General features: G+C 45.2%; 1 protein-coding gene and 2 pseudogenes across 1 annotated transcript in view; 2 read left to right on the top strand and 1 right to left on the bottom strand.

The window, feature by feature from the left end:
- CPED1 (cadherin like and PC-esterase domain containing 1) overlaps nucleotides 1–20,163 on the bottom strand; it is a 116,059-nt gene that overhangs the window by 25,277 nt on the left and 70,619 nt on the right. The window lies entirely within an intron of this gene.
- LOC136658003 (5S ribosomal RNA) lies at nucleotides 5,578–5,697 on the top strand (annotated as a pseudogene).
- Nucleotides 18,420–18,536, top strand: LOC136658002 (5S ribosomal RNA; annotated as a pseudogene).

Consider the following 20,163-nt stretch of genomic DNA (forward strand, 5'->3'; position numbering starts at 1 on the left):
GCCGGAAAGTTGGTTAGGGTTGCGTTTCGCATTATTTAAAGGGGAAGAAAAACAACACCCCTGCAGGTCATGTTACTTTTGGGGGATGGGGCATAAGACATAGTATGATCCTGATAGCAACAATCTGCTCAGGCTGCAAAGCACTGCCAGTATCTACAAATGCCAACCCCCTTATGTGATTAGGATTGCAAGGAACAGGCTGAGGCCCCAATCCTATGTGTGCCGCCACAGGTTCAGCACCACCTGCAAAAGGTGCTCCTAAAGTGTGCCATTGGGTACGCTGCCAGGAGTGCTGGTGGGAAGGCATGTGCCTTCCTGCCAGCTCAAGCACTTCTCCCGCCACTCGTTAGGCAGTATGGGACAGTTGGGGGAGGGTGGAATGGGGGCAGTGAGGGGGTGAAACAAGACAGGGGAAGGAGGTGATGGGGTGTGGGATTGGCAGGTTGGTCCCAGGAGGGGACAGGATCGGCGGTGCTGCTGCCACTATCCTATCCCCCTTCCCAGACCCAATCCTGTGGCGCAAGTTTGCACCAGATCTGCACAGATATTTAGGGCGCAATCCAAACCTTGACTTCAGCTGGCCCTTGGGCCGGCCTGGGAGGGTTGCAAATGTGCCGCAAAGCATATTTGCACCTCCGTGGGAGGAAGCCAGGCCGGCGCTCCCAGAAACACCGGCATGCGGAGGCTGACAGAGGCTGACGGAGGCCCCCATGCTGGCTTCCTCCCAGCTCCTTGCATTGGCTCAGATGAGCTGGCGCAAGGGTGACAGGTGGGCTTGGGGGAGGCAGGTAGGGGGAGGAGGGAGGCATTCCTCGGTGGGGGGAGGGAGGGCGATGGGTGGCCCTGGGGATAGGCATGTGGGGAGCTGGAGGCAAGGCTGGGATCTGGCAGTTATGCCAGATCCCAACCCCCGTCCCCGGGAAGAACGGAGCAGCTTCAAGCCACTCCGCTCTCCTCATACTTGTGTCACCTCAGGAGGTGGCGCAAGTCCGAGGAGACCCATTGGGGCCAGCAGCCCTTACCTAGGGGTAAGGGGGAAAATTTCCCCTTGCCTCTGACTAAGCCGTTGTTGGCCACAATCCTGTGCGGGATACAGCGCAAGCCTTCTGGCTTGCCTGTTCCAGCGCAAGTTAGGATTGCGCCCTTAACTAGAGTAGGTCTGAGTAGATGCCCTCTTACTACACAGGGCTTACCCCTTTGTAAGAGAATGATTGTTCCCTTACATGGAGAAGACCTCCTCAACTGACCCCCACCATAGGATGCAACAGTCACCAATTTAGCACCACTGCGGGGAGGAGGAGATGTATAGGATTGGGTCCTGAATCTACTTCTTTATTTGGTCCATTCTGATGAATTTTATTCTCATGCTCATGAATTTTATTCTCTTACTCAGAGGGCATACTGCGCATAGTGCATTTTTTAAAAAAATCACTTTTATTACATTTATTTATTTTCAAGATTTGTATCCCAATTTGCTGTCTAGAAAACCTCCTTTAGCAGCTGACACCAATAATTAAAATGCAATCAAACAAAGAAAACAAAATACAACAGTACCATAATAAAACAGCAGATTAGATAAAAATCATTGATGGAAAAAAAAATCTCATGGAATAAAAAGGTCTCAGCCACTGGTTTAAAAACAGGGAATGTAGGTGTACAGCAAACCTGTGAGTTGCAAAGCTAAGGCACAACCACGGAGAAAGTCCCGCCTTTGGCTCCTGTCAATCTAATTTCTGCCAATGACATGCCAGAGAGCAGATCATCAAAAGCTCAGGCAACTTCCTAATTCAGCATTCTAGCTGCTTCTTGATGTGCGACCGCATGACAGTACTTGTGGAATTGCATCCCAATCACTCCCTGTCATAAGTTATGGTGGATTGCCCTTTATTGTTGACTGCCATCAGAAGCTCCACAATCTGCCAGGATAAACAATCTCATTACAGACCAAACTCATTTTGATTGCTCTTTATACAAGATTTGCAGTGTGACTACTGCAAAGCACAAACTGTGTGGTTTCAACAAGTCCCTATGTAACCAGTTCTCTGATGTTTGCGCTGCTCCTCTGGGGGGTGTGAGCATCTGGAAGAATGCCTTTGAACGAAATATGTTCTGATAACAGCTGGACAGGAATCTAATAAAGCATCAGACATATGAACAAGATCAGGCTGCTCAGAGGTTGTTCTCCCACACAGGGGCCACAGACCCAGCCAGTTCTTGCCCTTCATGCTAAAGTAGGGGTTACATATGTGTTGACGGGTAACACTAATGAAAAGCATATTTGAGTCATTAGTCAACAGCAGGCATTTCCTTTGGTTCATGTTTATAGGCTGCACTCAAATATGTTTCAAACAGATCTAAGTCCAGAGTGCTTTGATGTTTTTAATTTTATTAATACCACAAAGGACATAGGAAAGCAAAGTCTGATATCAACTATGTGAAAAACATAACTGTGTGCTATTTAGCCATGTGCTTTGGATATTTAAAAAAAATCACATGTAAATAGCTGGTTTGTGAGCTGGGAATGCTGCAATAAAAGTGGCCTTAGACCATAATTTAAGAGGGAATACAGTGGACCTGTGGTATCTGTGGGTTCGGCATCCGTGGATTTGACTCTCCGCGGATGTCAGCACCCCAAATTTAAATGGTTTTAGAAACAAAAAACATGACAAAATCAGGATTCCTACTTTTTTGTGGCCAAACCACACCATTTCCCAGTCTTTAGAGCTATTGCTAGCACTGAAAAGACCACTTCCGTGTTGGGCAAAAATGCTTTTCTTCTCCTGGGTTTGCCCCAGTGACATAAATGGCCCCTTGGGCACCTGGGGCCATGTGATGCCATGTGATGATGTCACTGCCAAATGCTTCTAGTTGGCACTTGGAGCAGATGTGCTCCCCAAAAAGTGATCAGCTGCTCACAGTTGCTTGCAACTGCTCCAAGTACCTGCAAAGAGGGCTACAGGAGAAAGTACTGTGGTATTGTGGAGTCCTCCTTGCTGCCACAGTACCTCCTCAAGCTCCCCCCTTCATTACGTGGGCAGGAAGATGTGGTGTGCTGGCTCTGCCTCTGCCTCTGCCTCGGTATCCGCCGTTGGGGTGCAGGTTCGCATCCCCTCAAGGTGTGGTGCTCTGGGACATGTACCCCTTTGCCCCCCTCTTAGCTACACCACTGGACCTGAGATCTGTTGACTTCTGGACTAGGGGCTACATGTATAAAGACCTGACAATTAAATCTCAATTTTTTAAAAAAGTATGAAGAAATCATAGAGAAAAAAATCAATATTAAAAATAAGCATGCATCAGAATGTGAGTAAAACTAATGGTGACAGTTGCTTGATGATGATGATGATTTTTAGGTAGAGAATCATTACAGGAGCGTAACATGGTTTTGCCTTTGAGAATAAAGAAAGAATGGCATCCTTTAAGGTATATTTTCACCACTGACTTGTAACTGAATTCCCAGGTACATATATTCCTCCACTCCCATTTAAGACACACAGCTGGAAGACAGAAATATGGAAGACAAATCTGCTTTCCTAAATGACCTGCAAATCTGGTCTGTCCCTCTTTTTAAAAACCCACACAATACTAGCTAAATTGACTCTACCAGACATTGAGCACACTTGCTGGTTTAATCACGGAAGTGAATTTAATGGTGGTTTGAAAATAAAATTATCACAATGTTGTTCAAAAGGTATTGATGAAGGGCTTGCCTCTGGCTCCTAATCGGCAGAAAATACAGTCACCTTGTAGCTTAGTAGCTGATGGCACTCAGGTAATGCTCACACATGGAACAGCTTGGGTGCAGTTAGTATGAAATGAACAGGCCCAATTTAGAAGTGACCCCAGTTTTCCACAGCAGACAGTTCACAGCAATCTGCTCCCACTTTTTCTTTTATTCTCAAAGAGCAATCAAGAAGTTAGGGGCAAAAGCGACTCAACACGTTACACTGGCAACAGATTACTCCTGGACACTGAATAAATCACTTAGTTCAAGCACCTATTTCCACCGCAGAAGGCTGTAATGAATGAGTGAACACAAAAGCTTGCCAGGTCTGTAAAACATTAGCAAGATTGCTGCTGGAGAAAAAGGGAATGATGGGGAAAACACAGTTACCTAAATTAGGACTGATAAGGGTTAGAAGAAAGAGGTAAATGGAACAACTGAAGCCCACTGGATTCTGGAATTCACTGGAAAGAGAGACATCTCTGCAAATGTTTGCAAGTGTTGGTGTCCAGGGCCCTAAGGGTCTTTAAGGTATGGATCGAGCCCTCCCTTGGGCCTTATGATTGACACCGCCTGGGATAGAATCTGTTGCATGCCATTGCTGCCTGATCAAGGGGCATTGCCAGTGGGTTTCGGGCGTGCGGTTTGCACCAGGTGACACGCCTGAGGCAGTGACGACACCACTACTCACCAAAATTTTTAACATCTTGATATATTTGAATAATACTATCATGTTGCACATCAATCAATGCATAATTTAATGCAGAACGCAATGAAACAAACCACGTTGAAATATCACTATTCTATCAAAAGTTATAACCCAAAAACAACCAGGGCGTTGCCCCGCCCACTGCATGGGAGGAGCTTCCACCATGGGAGTGCCGTGCTGGCCTCCCAGACCGGGTGATGCAAGCCGTAGTGACGACATTGGCTTCGTCCACTCATCCTACATCCTCCCCACCCTGTTCCTTTCCCTCCCTGCCCACTTGCCACCATCTTGCCCTTCCCCACCCCCTCCTGCCTCCCCTACTGGCTTGTCTCATCTAGCATACGGCCAGTGATCTGGCGTTTCCACTAGCACTCTGGCAGTTCGCTATTCAGCACACGGCTGGAACATGCTTTACGGCTGTTTTACAGCAGCCAGCAAGTTCCACCAGCTGGGCAGTCCAATAGCATTGGGCTGTCATTGAATATACATACACGTGAGCATATGCACATAAACACACAGGTTCTAAATTTGGCTTCAATTTCAGCCCAGGCCTGACTTAATTAATTTAATTTATCACAAACAGATGAATAATCAAATTCTTGACATATCCTTAATCTGCGATTCAACACCTTTCCTCTGTTCAGCAAAATCAGACAGCCTTAAAGTACCACCTTTCCAGAATTTAGTGAAAAATGTCTTCTATGTTCCATGTTCTCTTTCCTCAACTATTTTCTAATCGTGGCTGAGGCCAATGAATCATCCATAAACTATCTGTTCCTGGTCAACCGCAATGCACAGAGAATTAGATTGCCTAAGCTATTGATATATTTACACACTCACACCCCAATTCACTGAAAGGAATCTACATGTGAGAACTGGCTTAAGCACATACGTTGACTTTATGGAGTCAGTGAAAGCAGGAGCAAAAACCTACTATAGGCAGCCCTCAGAATCCATGAGTTTGGTACCCACGGATTTGAACATTTGCTCCAGAGGCCTTCAGAGGGCTGAAAAGCACCAGTTTTCAGTCAAAAACTGGCAGACATACCTTTTGGTCCTCAGAAGGGCCTCCGGTCAGGTTCAGACGCTTTGGGGTGCTATAAACTACTGATTCCAGCATCCACATGGCTACTTTTTTCATAACACATGCAGCAACTGTTACCCTGCACATGCCCGATCTTGTCTGATCTTGGAAGCTAAGCAGGGTCAGGCTTGGTTAGTACTTGGATGGGAGACCGCCTGGGAATACCAGGTGCTGTAGGCTTATACCATAGTCTTTCGAGACTGAAGGTTGCCAACCATTTTGAGCAATGTATGAGTAGGGAAAAAGAACTGTAACTCAGGGCGCAATTCTAACCCCTTATGTCAGTGATTTTCAGCACTACAATACAGGGGCAATACAAGGGCAATACAGCTCTGAGGTAAGGGAACAAACATTTCTTGACTTTGAGGAGGCCTCCGTGAATGACACCCAACTGCAGGATGCAGCACACGTCCCATTGGCACTGCTATGCCAGTGCTGGAAAGCACTGACAAGGGGTTAGGATTGCGCCCTCGGTGGTATACCTTTTATTTTTCATGCAGGATCTGCCCCTGGTTCAATTCAGGTTGCAGAAAAGGATCTCAGAGGTGAAAGACTCCTGTCTGACATCCTGGAGACCTGCTGTCAACCTTGGGAGTGCCAACAGTCTGACTTGGTAGAAGACCTTCTTGTATATTTGTAGAAACGTGCCTTAGGAAGATGTGATTTCTCCCAGCTACCCATCAAGCACCTGATGGCATCGCTTTGGAGTGCATGCAAGGAAAATCTTTAGCACACACTTGTTGCTACTTGCAAATTGCAAAGATTGGCATTACAGTTGTAGGAACACAACTGTTTTGAATTGTGCAGTGCAGTTATATCTTGCGCTGCATCAGGCAGACCAGGATGCCTGAGCTGTACCCAGTGCAAGGTTGGGGCCAGAACTGGCTCCGCTGCAGGTAAGGGGAAGCTCTTCCCCTACCCCCAGGTAAGTTTGCGCAGCCCCAATGGGTCTCCTCAGACTGCACCACCTCAGGAGGTGACGCAAGTCCAAAGAGAATGGAGCGGTTTGGAGCCACTCTGCACTGCTTGGGAAACGGGGTTGGGATCCAGCATAACTGCCTGGTCCCAGCCCTGCCTCCCACTCTCTGCCCGCCCACCCCCTCAGACGACCTCTGCCCATCTTCCCCCACCCTGGAATGCCTCTGTGGGGCATTCCAGGGTGGACTGAGCTGTCTGTGAAAGATCAGGAGAGAGATCTTGGGGTGGTGGTGGACAGGTCGATGAAAGTGTCGAACCAATGTGCGGCGGCAGTGAAGAAGGCCAATTCTATGCTTGGGATCATTAGGAAGGGTATTGAGAACAAAACAGCTAATATTATAATGCCGTTGTACAAATCGATGGTAAGGCCACACCTGGAGTATTGTGTCCAGTTCTGGTCGCCGCATCTCAAAAAAGACATAGTGGAAATGGAAAAGGTGCAAAAGAGAGCGACTAAGATGATTACGGGGCTGGGGCACCTTCCTTATGAGGAAAGGCTACGGCGTTTGGGCCTCTTCAGCCTAGAAAAGAGGCGCCTGAGGGGGGGCATGATTGAGACATTCAAAATTATGCAGGGGATGGACAGAGTGGATAGAGAGATTATCTTTATACTCTCACATAACACCAGAACCAAGGGACATCCACTAAAATTGAGTGCTGGGAGAGTTAGAACAGACAGAAGAAAATATTTCTTCACTCAGCATGTGGTTGGTCTGTGGAACTCCTTGCCACAGGATGTGGTGATGGCGTCTGGCCTGGACACCTTTAAAAGGGGATTTGACAAGTTTCTGGAGGAAAAATCCATTACGGGTTACAGACCATGATGTGTATGTGCAACCTCCTGATTTTAGAAATGGGCTATGTCAGATGCAAGGGGGGGCACCAGGATGCAGGTCTCTTGTTATCTGGTGTGCTCCCTGGGGCATTTGGTGGGCTGCTGTGAGATACAGGAAGCTGGACTAGATGGGCCTATGGCCTGATCCAGTGGGGCTGTTCTTATGTTCTTAACTACAATTCCCAGGAAGCCTTGCAGGTCTCTTGTTATCTGGTGTGCTTCTTGGGGCATTTGGTGGGCCGCTGTGAGATACAGGAAGCTGGACTAGATGGGGCTATGGCCTGATCCAGTGGGGCTGTTCTTATGTTCTTATGTTCTCCCTCCTGCCTCCTCCCCACCTCCTCCTCACCTTCCCCAGACCCCTGCATTGGCTTCCCCAGACCCCTTTCCTCTTGGTGCAGAGGCTGGATAGAGCCTCTGTGGACTGGCATGCGTCCCTGTGCTGGCCCAGCTAACATATGAGGAGGTGCAAACGTGCTTTACGTTTGCCTTGCGCCAGCCTAACTAATAGTTAGGATTGCACCCTAAATATGCCTTGTTGAATACTTAGAAGAGTGAAAGTCAAGGGTTATTTAATGATAATAACAAACACCAAGAATTAGTATTGAACAAGTGTGACCTAACTTGCTTAACGTAACAGCCACATATGATAAACTTCAGATGGTAGAAAGCCACAAGAGAGATGTTTGTGAGCCGCAATATTAAAGAAGCATTTAATTGAATTTAATTAAATTCTTAAATATATTTACTTACCTTCTATAGAAATTTTTATTTCTGTACTGAAGTTAGTCAGTATTTTCTTTGACATTTGCCTATTCTCAGTGGCATCGCTAAAGGGGTGCAGACCATAATAGGTTACGCACTCAGAGGGAGCGACACCATTACTGGTCAAAATTGCAAAAGCTTGGTATGTTCGAACAATACCATCATGCTATATATCATTCAGTGTGGAATTTCAATCAGAATGCAATGAAACAAACTGCACTGAAATAGCTGTATTTTATCAAACATTATGTTCAAATAACCAGAAAAGGAAAACACAACTGCCTTATGTAACAAAAAAAGTGGATTTTTAAAATCTCAAAACTAACAAATGAGATTGATTGTTCCAAGAGCCAATAAGGTGTTGTTATGACACAGCAGCGAACCAATAAGGTGTTAGTATGTCAGCTCTCATTTTCATGTCTCAGGGCTAATGCTAGAAATCTTACTCAGTGTGTTAGTGTCGTCAAGTTGGCCACTGGTTTTGTTGGTCACTGATTTGTTAGTGACCTGTACTGTTAAACCAACCAACCAACCAACCAACCAACCAACCAACCAACCAACCAACCAACCAACCAACCAACCAAAGAAAGAAAGAAAGAAAGAAAGAAAGAAAGAAAGAAAGAAAGAAAGAAAGAAAGAAAGAAAGAAAGAAAGAAAGCTAATGGAGGTTACAGCAACAGCAGTGATGCCACAGCATTTAAGTAGTTTGTATTATATTGTAATTTATTCTGTATGCTCTGGTATGGGAAGAGGTTCATCATGGGGACTCTGCCTATTCTTACTTTGGAAAATATTGACTTTGTTCATCAGTCCCCAAGGGCATACCTGCTAAACATTTCCCTTTGCTGATTAGGAAAATAATTTTTTTTTAAAACAGGCATTTTGATTGGCAGGTCTTGCTAATACGGAGAAAATTTATTGCACAAAACCTTCATTTGAACTTCCATTTTCAAGATGGCAGTGATTTGTGCGCAGCAAAAAAATGAAGAAAGGGACTCGACTGTGTTACATATGTTAACTTCTTAATGTGTTTAAAATAGGTTGAACCAAATCTAAAATGTATTAAATATTCTTCATTTCTCAGACAATAAAATGTTGTCACATAAAAAATTCATTATAATTCCTACAGGAAAGCAGGAAATAGTAGCCCCATGACTCCATAAATGGCAGCTTTCTTTAAAGCAACTATATTTCATGAAACAAAAACAGGCTTGGAAGAAATCCATACCTGAAGAGGTGATTATTTCATATCAAGGTACACTGCAGCTTATAAAAAGCAGTAGGACCTGGAACTGAACAGAAAATGGACCTACATGCCACTATTACCTTCTTTTCCTTAAGGTTTCATATATCATAAGAAGTCAGATATGCTCAGAACATGTCTTTAGCATTATTCCTGGAGGTTGGCATGCATTCCTGGGTGTGTGTGTGTGTGTAATGATAAGTTGACTGAATTCTGAGCATAGCACAAAACCTGCTAAAACATCAAATAGATAAAAAAAATGTCTTAAAGATGGACAAAAGTATTTTAAAAAATAATTTCTCTCTAGGCTGGAGTCTAGCTGGTGCACAGGCACAATGTGCTTTATGGCATGTTTGCGACAGTCTACCCCAGCGGAGTGCATGCTCCACCAGTACATCTACCAGATAGGTTTTTGCCAATAATCATAAAAAACATATTTATCCAGTCTATATCTTTCTAAAAATATGTGTCTGCAGTACATTGAATTTAGCAGTGGGGCAGCCCAAGCCTAAGCTTCCTGGTACTACAGGCTGCAGTGGTGCTGAAATGGCCATCACGGTATCCTGCGGGGCCATTCGTCCCCCTACCTTGAGCAAGGCCTTGGCCCCCTGCAAAGGCCGTAACCCCCCCCCCCCGCTGGCACAGACTTGAGAAGCCCCATGTTGGGCTTCCGAGCCCGACACAGAGCATAGGATCTGGCAGAGACCTCCTCTCTCCACCCCCCTTCCAGATTGGTCCCTCCCCCATTCCACCCTCTCCCTGCTCCAGAATGCCTCTCCCATCCTCGCCTCCCCACACCTCTGCTCCATCCAGTGCTTACCCAGTCACTGCAGGCAGCCGGGGCTTCCTCTGCAGTGCTGGCGGGGCAGTGCAAGCCTCCCTGCCAACATTGCTTACTCACTGGGTGCCACAAACGTGCTTTAAGGAATATTTGTTACACCCAGTGCCAGCGGTATGAGCATACTGCCAGTATGAGGGTTGAGGGCCATAGGATTGGGCCCAAAGTGTGGCAAAACAGAATTGTAATATATCAGGACTGAATGGGAGCATGTAACCTAGTCACTTGCTCCATGACTTAATTTAGATCTTTGATGTGATCAAATTGCCTGCTTGCATTTTGCTTGCTTTGCATCTTTAGGACAGGGAGAAGTGAACATTATTTCACAAGGAGAATTGTAGAAACATTATCAGAAGGTCAGAAACAAAAGGTAAAGACCTAAACCTAGTAGGAAACTGTTTTCCCCTAAATCCTACTTAAGGAAATTAAAGGCGAGTGCTCTAGCACAGGGGTGCCCAAACCCTGGCCCTGGGGCCACTTGCGGCCCTTGAGGACTCCCAATGTGGCCCTCAGGGAGTCCCCAGTCTCCAATGTGCCTCTGGCCCTCCAGAGACTTGCTGGAGCTCACACTAGCCCAACGCAACTGCTCTCAGTGTGAGGGCGACTGTTTGACCTCTCACGTGAGCTGTGGGAGGAGGGCTTCCTCCACTGCTTGCTGTTTCACGTCTGTGATGCAGTAGCGGAAGCAAAGGAAAGGCCAGCCTTGCTTTGTGCAAAGCCTTTTATAGGCCTTGAGCTATTGCAAGACATTCATTCATTCATATAAGTTCATCTTTAATATATTCATTTATGTAAACCTATATAAATTTATTCAAATTTTAAATGTAAATCCATTCTTTTTTTCCTTGGCCCCCAACACAGTGTCAGAGAGATGATGTGGCCCTCCTGCCAAAAACTTTGGACGCCCCTGCTCTAGCATGACCCACAGAGGTCATTTTCATCAACTTCTGAAGAAGAAGGTTCCGTAGATAGTGCCCTTTAAAGCTGGACCAAATGCTGGCAAGCTCCTCCAGCAGCCATTCCGCACATGCTGCACATGGTTATCATGTTCTTTGGAATAAACGTATTTTCCTTCAAAGACTATAAGCCATCTCAAGTGCTTCCATCTCAAGGTTACTGAAAGATGAAAGCATTTCCCCCCCCCCCAATCATATGTGTATGTACTATGGCACAAGTTCGTCTTCTGTCCAGTGCAGAACAAATTCAGCATACTGTACATATTTCTCTGTTCATGACCTCTGGCTTCATTGTTATGTTTGGTTAGCAAAGAAGGAACTCTGCACTGTCTGTGCCATAATAATCCAAACAGATAAAATTCCATTTAGCAGCAACACCTTTTCCACAACATCCACCCCAACATCCTTTCTGTTTAACAAGAAACCGGAGGAAGAATTCAATATTTAAATATATGAGAACAGCGGCACGTAGCAAACCTTTACCGAGAAGGCAGCTATTTATAGTTAACAAATCCTGAAAGAGCCAGGTGGATAAACTGCACATCATTGACAAGAAAACCAGCACAGGTTTTTTACATGCTCGCCTACTCACAGGTAAACACACACATGTGGCTCACTTTCCCTTTCCATAGGGCTCAATACATTTTTCTTGTCATATCTGCTTGTCACTTTCAGATTCATGACCCACCGACAGTCAGGTCACAACCCCATTGGCGGGTCAGGACCCACAGTTTGGGAAACACTGATAATGTATATATTTGTTATTATTTATATTGTAAGTCACCTGGGAGCCCCCTTCTTGATAGAAAAGGAGGGCATAACACATAAGCAAAGAAATCCCCAGCATAGAAACCTATCCCAAGCTATATGAGCAAAGGAAAACTAAATTACAGGGACAAAAATTAAATGTGAAAATATATTGCCCAAGTAACTGAAGCAGTTGTTGCAGAGTTCTGCATCGCCATGCTATTTTCACTAGTTCTTATGTGGAATATTGATTCATTTGTCTAATAAGAACCAGTGGTCTGTAGAGGGGGAAAATATTTCCACCTGGAAAATGTGTGGTTGTAGGAGAACAAATTATCGTAATGATAATTAACATTATATGTCAGAAAGAAGAAGGAGCTGCCAAAATGAGTTGAAGTATAAGTTCTCCCTACTGTATAAGATTTTTCAACTGGACGTGTTAAACATTTAAATCCCAATTTTCAAACATTCAGCTTCACCAGCTCTTGCAGGAAGCCAACAGGGGAAAAGGCAATAGTTCATTTCAAGCATGTTAATGTGTGCTGGAAAGTCATACAGAGCTTTCAATTTACTTTTACAGCCCAGGCAGGTTTTTCCCCAATGGTTAGTCCTAGGCCTGCCTGTGCATACCTATGGCCTCATATATTTTGATTCTTTCTTTAGCCAGGGTTCCAACATTGTGTTTATTTAATCTGGCTTAAAGTGGTAACCTCTTACAGAATCTTGTAACTGCCCTGCACAGATAAAATGCTGATCGTAATCTTATCTGCAGTTATATTTCCTCTTTACATGTCCAAAATCCAGAAACTAAGGAAGCTCTGTCTTTTTTGTTAAATCAAGTTATATTTTGCTTGCAACACATTTCAGTAAATTTCCAACACGCTTCCAACACAAAGACTCTGTATCCTAAGTTCTATGACACTGGGCGCAATCCTAACCCCTTATGTTAGTGCTTTCTAGCTCTGGCATAGCGGTACCAGTGGGACACGTGCTGCATCCCGCAGTTGGGTGTCACTCACAGAGGCCTCCTCAAAGTAAGGGAATGTTTGTTCCCTTACTTCAGAGCTGCATTGCCCTTATGTCAGTGCTGGAAAACACTGACATATGGCGCAATCCTAACCAGCAGTTATGCCGGCATAGGAGCCCCTGGAGGGTTGCAAATGTGCTGTAAAGCACGTTTGCGCCTCCGTGGGAGGAAGCTGCATCGAAGCATTCAAATGCGCTGATGCACGGAGGCCGGCGAAAGCCTCCAGAGGCAGCTTCCTCCCCACCGCTTGTGCCAGTGCACCCACACTGATGCAAGCAGCAAAGGTAGGCATGGGGGGCAGGTAGGAGGCAGGAGAGGGCGTTTCTGGGCTGGGAGAGGGTGGGCAATGGGCGGCCCCGGGGGCGGGCACATGGGGAGCTGGCGGCAGGGCTGGGACCTGGCAGTTATGCTGGATCCCAACCCCTGTCCCCGGGGAGAACAGAGTGGCTTCGAGCTGCTCTGCTCTCCTCGAACTTGCACCACCTCCAGAGGTGGCGCAGGTCCAAGGAGACCCATTGGGGTGCGCAGCTCTTACCCAGCGGTAAGGGGAAGAGCTTCCCCTTGTCCCTGGCTGAGCCACTGCAGCCAATGAACCCGTGTTGGATGCAGCGCAAGACTCCTGGCTTGCCTGCTCCAGCGCAGGTTTGGATTGTGCCCATAAGGGGTTAGGATAGTGCCCATTCAAGGGAAGCATCACAGTTGTCTTGACCCTGCTGCTAGTCATGGTTGTACGATGTCCATTTTATTTCTGTGTCCTCTGCAAGCCTTCCCTACTGTTTTACGCTGACGTGAGCAAAACCTGGCCTCCTTTGGTTTGTAACACTCCTAATGGCAAACTTTCAGATGGTTTGCCATGCCCCTGGGAACCCAATACTCCAATCCTAAACACATTTGGTCAAAAGCAATTCCCATTTATTTGTGCTGAATCTGTTTCTAAGTGAGTGAGTTTAGGATTTCATCCCAAACTTTTTTTATGAAGCATATAGAAACTGTGAAATGAATACTAAATAGCCCATTTCCCCTCCATGAGGGATTGCTTAGAAGCCCCAGAGCTGTTGGAATTACTATCTTTTAGGTAGTCAAAATCCCCTTCTTTTAGCATTCCAGACACATGCTTGGAGGAAAGTCTCTTCCCTCCTTTGGTCATCCTTTTTTCTTCTTCCCTGCTCTCTTATTTCATGACCCTTTTGAGCTAATCCTGCTGTTGTTCCTATTAGCAGGTTTAGCAGGAAAACTTCAAACAGAGCAGCAGTGGGTCACAAGGTTGAACGGGCACATAGATAATCATCTAAATTACATCTCTAAGACTGATGGACCAGACAGGCTTAGAGAGTAACTTTACCAGCTTTCACCATTAATCAGAAAGGCTTGTGTGTCTCAGCATATATCTGCCTGCCTCCCAGAGGGGCTGGACCATAGTGACTGATCAGCAAAAGCAGCTGCCTTTGCCTTCTTTGTCCCAAGAAATTTGCTCAGCAGGCCAAATGGCATGAAAGGCAATTGTGGCCGCAGCTCACCCACCACTCGTTTTGCATGATCACTGTGCAAATGATCCACCCTTGGCTCAGAGATGACTCTACTCAGCAAAAACAGTCGTCGTCAATTTTCAGGAACTGTTAACACATAGGGGCCGACCTATCGCTGGATCATCTTTCACCTTTATTGTGTGTCTCATCAAGGACATCTGCAAGAGGGATCTGAAGGCCTTAGGAGTGGACCTCAGCAAGTGGGAAATCCTGGCCTCTGAGCGGCCCGCTTGGAGGCAGGCTGTGCAGCATGGCCTTTCCCAGTTTGAAGAGACACTTGGCCAACAGTCTGAGGCTAAGAGGCAAAGAAGGAAGGCCCATAGCCAGGGAGACAGACCAGGGACAGACTGCACTTGCTCCCAGTGTGGAAGGGATTGTCACTCCCGAATCGGCCTTTTCAGCCACACTAGACGCTGTTCCAGAACCACCCTTCAGAGCGCGATACCATAGTCTTTCGAGACTGAAGGTTGCCAACATCAAGGGGAAAGCGCAACAGGCCACTTCACATTGTCTATGGAGTTCACAAGCCACAACTTGGGACATACTCAAAAGGTTTCAATGACTGAACTTCCTAATTAATGGACAGGGCTTCATTCCTAGAGAAAAGGAATGAGCTGAGATGAGTGGGAGGAGTGAAATTAATACTCCTACCAACAATCACACATGTTGTCTCTTGCAAACACATCACTTTTGAAAACTTTAGAGGGGGGGGAGGAAGCACAACTGACATTGCACACCAGGACTCCAAGCCTCTAGGCTTGTATTTTACAGGAGCAGGGCTTCCTACATCTAGCCAAAACACTCCAGCAGGCGCCTTTAATAAGTGTATGGGAAAGAGGCATTAAAGCTGAGCTGATGTGGTTTTTCCCATCACTGCATTCATGGAATGGGAAACGGCATCCTTCTGGTCACACACCTTCTTTCCCTGAAGAGTTTTTTTTTTTCTCAAACCCACACTGTTGCCACTTGCTGGAATGCGTCTTTTATTAAAGACAAAAGTGCTTTTCTTGTCCAAAAGTTGTTCGAGAGTCAGTGACCAAATAAGATTACTGCTGATTCGGTGAGTAAGAATCTTTGACTGGAAAAGGCAACTGACAGCGTTAACATGTTCACAGAGGTGGCACTAGGGTTTGTCACCCGGTGCAAGAGCTCACTGTGTCATCTCCATGATGGACCTCCTCCTGTACTAGACCATACAGAATCAATTATAATAGCATATGCACAGCCTCAATACAGTGGCATCACTAGGGTTGGGGTCACCCCCATTAACTTCATTCATTCATTCATTCATTTAACAGTACAGGTCACTAACAAATCAGTAACCAACAAAAAACCAGCGGCCAACTTGACGGCACTCACACAACTGAGTAAGAGTTCTAGTATCAGCTCTGAGACATGGAAATGAGGGCTGACTCATATTAACACCTTATTGGTTATTTATTTATTTATCAGTACAAGTCACTAACAAATCAGTAACCAACAAAAAACCAGTGGCCAACTTGATGGCACTCACACAACTGAGTGACTGTTGGCAACCTTCAGCCTCGAAAGACTCTGGTATCGCGCTCTGAATGGTGGTTCTGGAACAGCGTCTAGTGTGGCTGAAAAGGCCGATTCGGGAGTGACAATCCCTTCCACACCGGGAGCAAGTGCAGTCTTGAGTATGAGTTCTAGTATTAGCTCTGAGACAAGACTGGCTGGAAAGTTAAGAGGCAGCAGCATTAGAACAGTAAGCACCACACAGGATGGGGAAGGCTTTTTCGCTCAGCTGTGGTCTGTGGTTTGGAGACTGTTGGGCTAGTAGATCACATAAATATTGTAAATGGGATAGGTCTAAGCAGGGTCCACAATGTCAATGGTAATGTCATATGTAATATCTAGACCTGGACATAGAGTTACTACTACACTAGTTTAAAGCTGTCCTGAATATTTTGCCATCTCAGGGCCCAATCCTATCCAACTTTCCAGCTCCGGTGCAGCCACAATGCAGCCCCGAGGTATGGGAACAAATGTTCTGATACCTTGAGGAGGCCTCTGTGATTGCCTCTCCACCACAGGATGCAGTGCATGCCCTATTGGCATGGCTGCACCGGCACTGGAAAATTGGATAGGATTGGGCCATCATTTGGTTCGCGTTGCTCCAAGGCTAGCCAATGGTCTATTTTAAATTTGCTGTTGATCTAAAACAACATGTGCAAATGCACAGTGGCCTTTCCTAGGAAGTTAGCTGCAAAAAATGTCCCAACTCAAGTAGAATAATGGAAATGCACTGTCTCAGGTGGAAGGGTTTTGAGTTCAGCTTTTATATGCTCCTGTTTCTATACAATTCAGATACATAATATACATAAGATTTCACTTCAATGGACAATCCCACCAATAAAACTAGAACTCTGAAGTATGGCTCTTGTTATTTGTACATTCTACATCACTACAATTTGAGTCATGTGAAGGTCAATGTCATCTTATGGGCTAAGGGCTATGTCAGATGCAAGGGAGGGCACCAGGATGCAGGTCTCTTGTTATCTGGTGTGCTCCCTGGGGCATTTGGTGGGCCACTGTGAGATACAGGAAGCTGGACTAGATGGGCCTATGGCCTGATCCAGTGGGGCTGTTCTTATGTTCTTATCTTTCCACATAGCTTTCTCTAAATCCTTTTGCTTTTCTGTGTCTCAGACATGCTACGGACAAACAATGATTCTACTGGTTATACGCTGATCTTCTTGTTTTCACTCAAAATGTATCTGAAAATAGCATGAATGGTTTGTGCGGTGAAATATCACATCCTGAGCAATGCTGCACTGTTTGGTTTCTAAACACTGCGGAGATCATGGCTGTCTCATTATGTACCTTGTGTTTCAATAAGCATCTTGTGATGGCCTTCCTCTCTATGATTTCCCTGACCCTCTTCTTTTATCTTCAGAGCTTACTCCTTGTCATTTGAAATCTAATTGTACAAGCCCATCCATTTATGCTATTTCATGATGGAGGGATCATTCCAGACTGCACAACCATCCCATATTCTTTAAGCAATGTGTAAAACATGGGATGTTTCCCGACATCAAACCAATCTCCTTTTTAACACTCTTGTACTCAATTCTCAAACAGCTTTTTTTTTCTAATTTGGATGAATTAGGATGGTCTTTAAAGTATGATCATGTTCGCACACATACACACAAAAGATGGGATACTTGTGAACAATGTTGTTACTCAACTGTGCGGTGCTGAATGCAACCAAGTTCCCTGACGGAGTGAGAACTCCACTATAATGAGAAATGAGATGCTAATTATAAGTGCTTCACCTCTACAAGGAGGATGGAGGAAGACAAGCTAAAAGCCACACAAAAACAGGGCTTAAAGTGAATTTAGATGAGCTAAATGACATTCAGCGTTAATCCTTCCTCAGCTTACTGGTCATTAATTAAAACAGCCTGCTGCTGTCACCGCATTCATTTGTGAGCAAATTAAAACACACACACATGCACATACAGTATTTTCAAATATATGGTCTCTGTGCTTTCAGAAGAACTAGGATACCATCACAGAAAACTTGAGAAAAATACACAGGGAAGTCTACCTAGAAAATCAAGTTGTTCCTTTTTATAGATGACTCAATGAACAACAAAGAACCTATAATGTGTGGCATTATTTGGTTCTTAGATCTCTCTGTCTAGGTAAACACATGAATAATTACTGGATTTACTGGATTTTGTACCACTTACACCATTTGGGGGGGTATTTGTATCATTTTGTAACTTGGCCTCTGTTTGGAGATAGGATGTTACTTAGGATATGCTATTTTTTTTGACTTGGAATACTATTAATGAAGCATACATACATGAAGATTGAGTTCCAGGCAGCAACAGAAGTGGGGGGAGGGAGGATCAGGGTGAGTTTGTAGGCAGTGGCAGCTGCCAAATCCTAGCCCCCTCCCCGGAGCCAATCCCGCAGCCTGGGTCCACGCAGACCTGTACCAGTTATTTTGCTAACTCTAGCAACTGTTACCCTGCACATGCCTGATCTTGTCTGATCTCGGAAGCTAAGCAGGGTCAGGCCTGGTTAGTACTTGGATGGGAGACCGCCTGGGAATACCAGGTGCTGTAGGCTTATACCATGATCTCGGAAGCTAAGCAGGATCAGGCCTGGTTAGTACTTGGATGGGAGACCGCCTGGGAATACAGGGTGCTGTAGGCTTATACCATGATCTCGGAAGCTAAGCAGGGTCAGGCCTGGTCAGTACTTGGATGGGAGACCGCCTGGGAATACAGGGTGCTGTAGGCTTCTACCATAGTCTTTCGAGACTGAAGGTTGCCAACCACCAGTCAGAGTAGACCCCTCTGCACAGCAAAGCCTTACCTCCAGGTAAGGGAATGAATGTTCCTTTATTCAGAAGAGTCCTCCATGACTGCCTCCCACAGGATTCAGTGGTAGCCATTTTGGCATCATTGCACCGATGGAGGGAGGGGGATGGAACGATAGGATTGGGCTGTCAGTATAAAATAGCTTCCTATATAGTGCTCCTAGAACCATCTTGACTTGGATTACTCAGGAATGCTGTTTTGAGCTTATGGTGTTCTAGGCTTGTTCTGGTCCATGGCCATAGGGCTGCACTGTCCTGTGTCATTGAGACAGTTTCTATTATGAGGTTAGCCAGAGCTCACTTAGGGCTCAAGGGGTCTCATGGCAAAGCTTGAATCACGCTTAACTTAATAACCATTTATAGACATGCATGACTTTGGAATGAATATAAAGTTCATTTTTGCCCTCCTTTTTCATTTGCAAAGTCATTTTAAAACCATCTTAAATATCTTGCTTTTAATTAAGTCAGCATGGTGATGTAGCTTTTGTGGTGATACTGTCCAACTCTACATCAGACACTGAATTAATGACCCATTTGTAGTTGGAACTGGTACAAAAGCGCTATATATCAATGACACAACTTTTCAATCTTAGTTCAGTCTTATAAATTGTCACCCTATTAAAGAGATTAATTGTTCAAATTTTAATGAACTGATAATATTTACAGAAATGTACATATATCTGCTTATGCATGAAATAAATAATTTTGAATAGGAAGATATATTTTGGGGGTAAGTCCCAGGGATTTCTGGGTTTTACTCCAAGGAGAATATGCCAATTTACAGCCTTACAACTTGCTTGGAAATGTGATGTTTTGTGTTGGTGGTGGAGTGAGCTAATTTAGGCCCCAGTCCTCTTATATATTGCCTTTCAAATAGTGGTAAATCATCTTCGTTTTTAGTTGGAGCTATTATTTGCCGCTACGTTTCAGAAAAAAACTAGCCTGGATTTTTCTGAAAAAGGATCATTTCTTAGTCTAGGGCAGGGGTGTCCAACATTTTGGCAGGAGGATCACATCTTCTCTCTGACACTGTGTTGGGGGCCAGGAAAAAAAAAAGAATTAATTTACATTTCAAATTTGAAAAATTTACTTCAATTTACATAAATGAATACATTAGAGATGGAACTTACGTGAATGAATGAAGGTCTTGCAATAGCTCAAGGTCCATAAAAGGCCTTGCACAAAGAAAGGCTGGCCTTTCCTTTGTTGTTGCTACTCCAGCAAGCAGTGGATGGAGCCCTCAGCCCTCTGCTCACATGAAAGGTCGAACACTTGCCCTCATGCTGAGAGCAGTTGCGTTGGGCCAGCGTGGGCGCCTACAAGTCTCCAGAGGGCCAGAAGCTCATTGGAGACTGAAGGCTCCCCACGGGCTGT

Source organism: Tiliqua scincoides, chromosome 7, assembly GCF_035046505.1.
Source record: "Tiliqua scincoides isolate rTilSci1 chromosome 7, rTilSci1.hap2, whole genome shotgun sequence".
NCBI classification, from domain to species: domain Eukaryota; kingdom Metazoa; phylum Chordata; class Lepidosauria; order Squamata; family Scincidae; genus Tiliqua; species Tiliqua scincoides.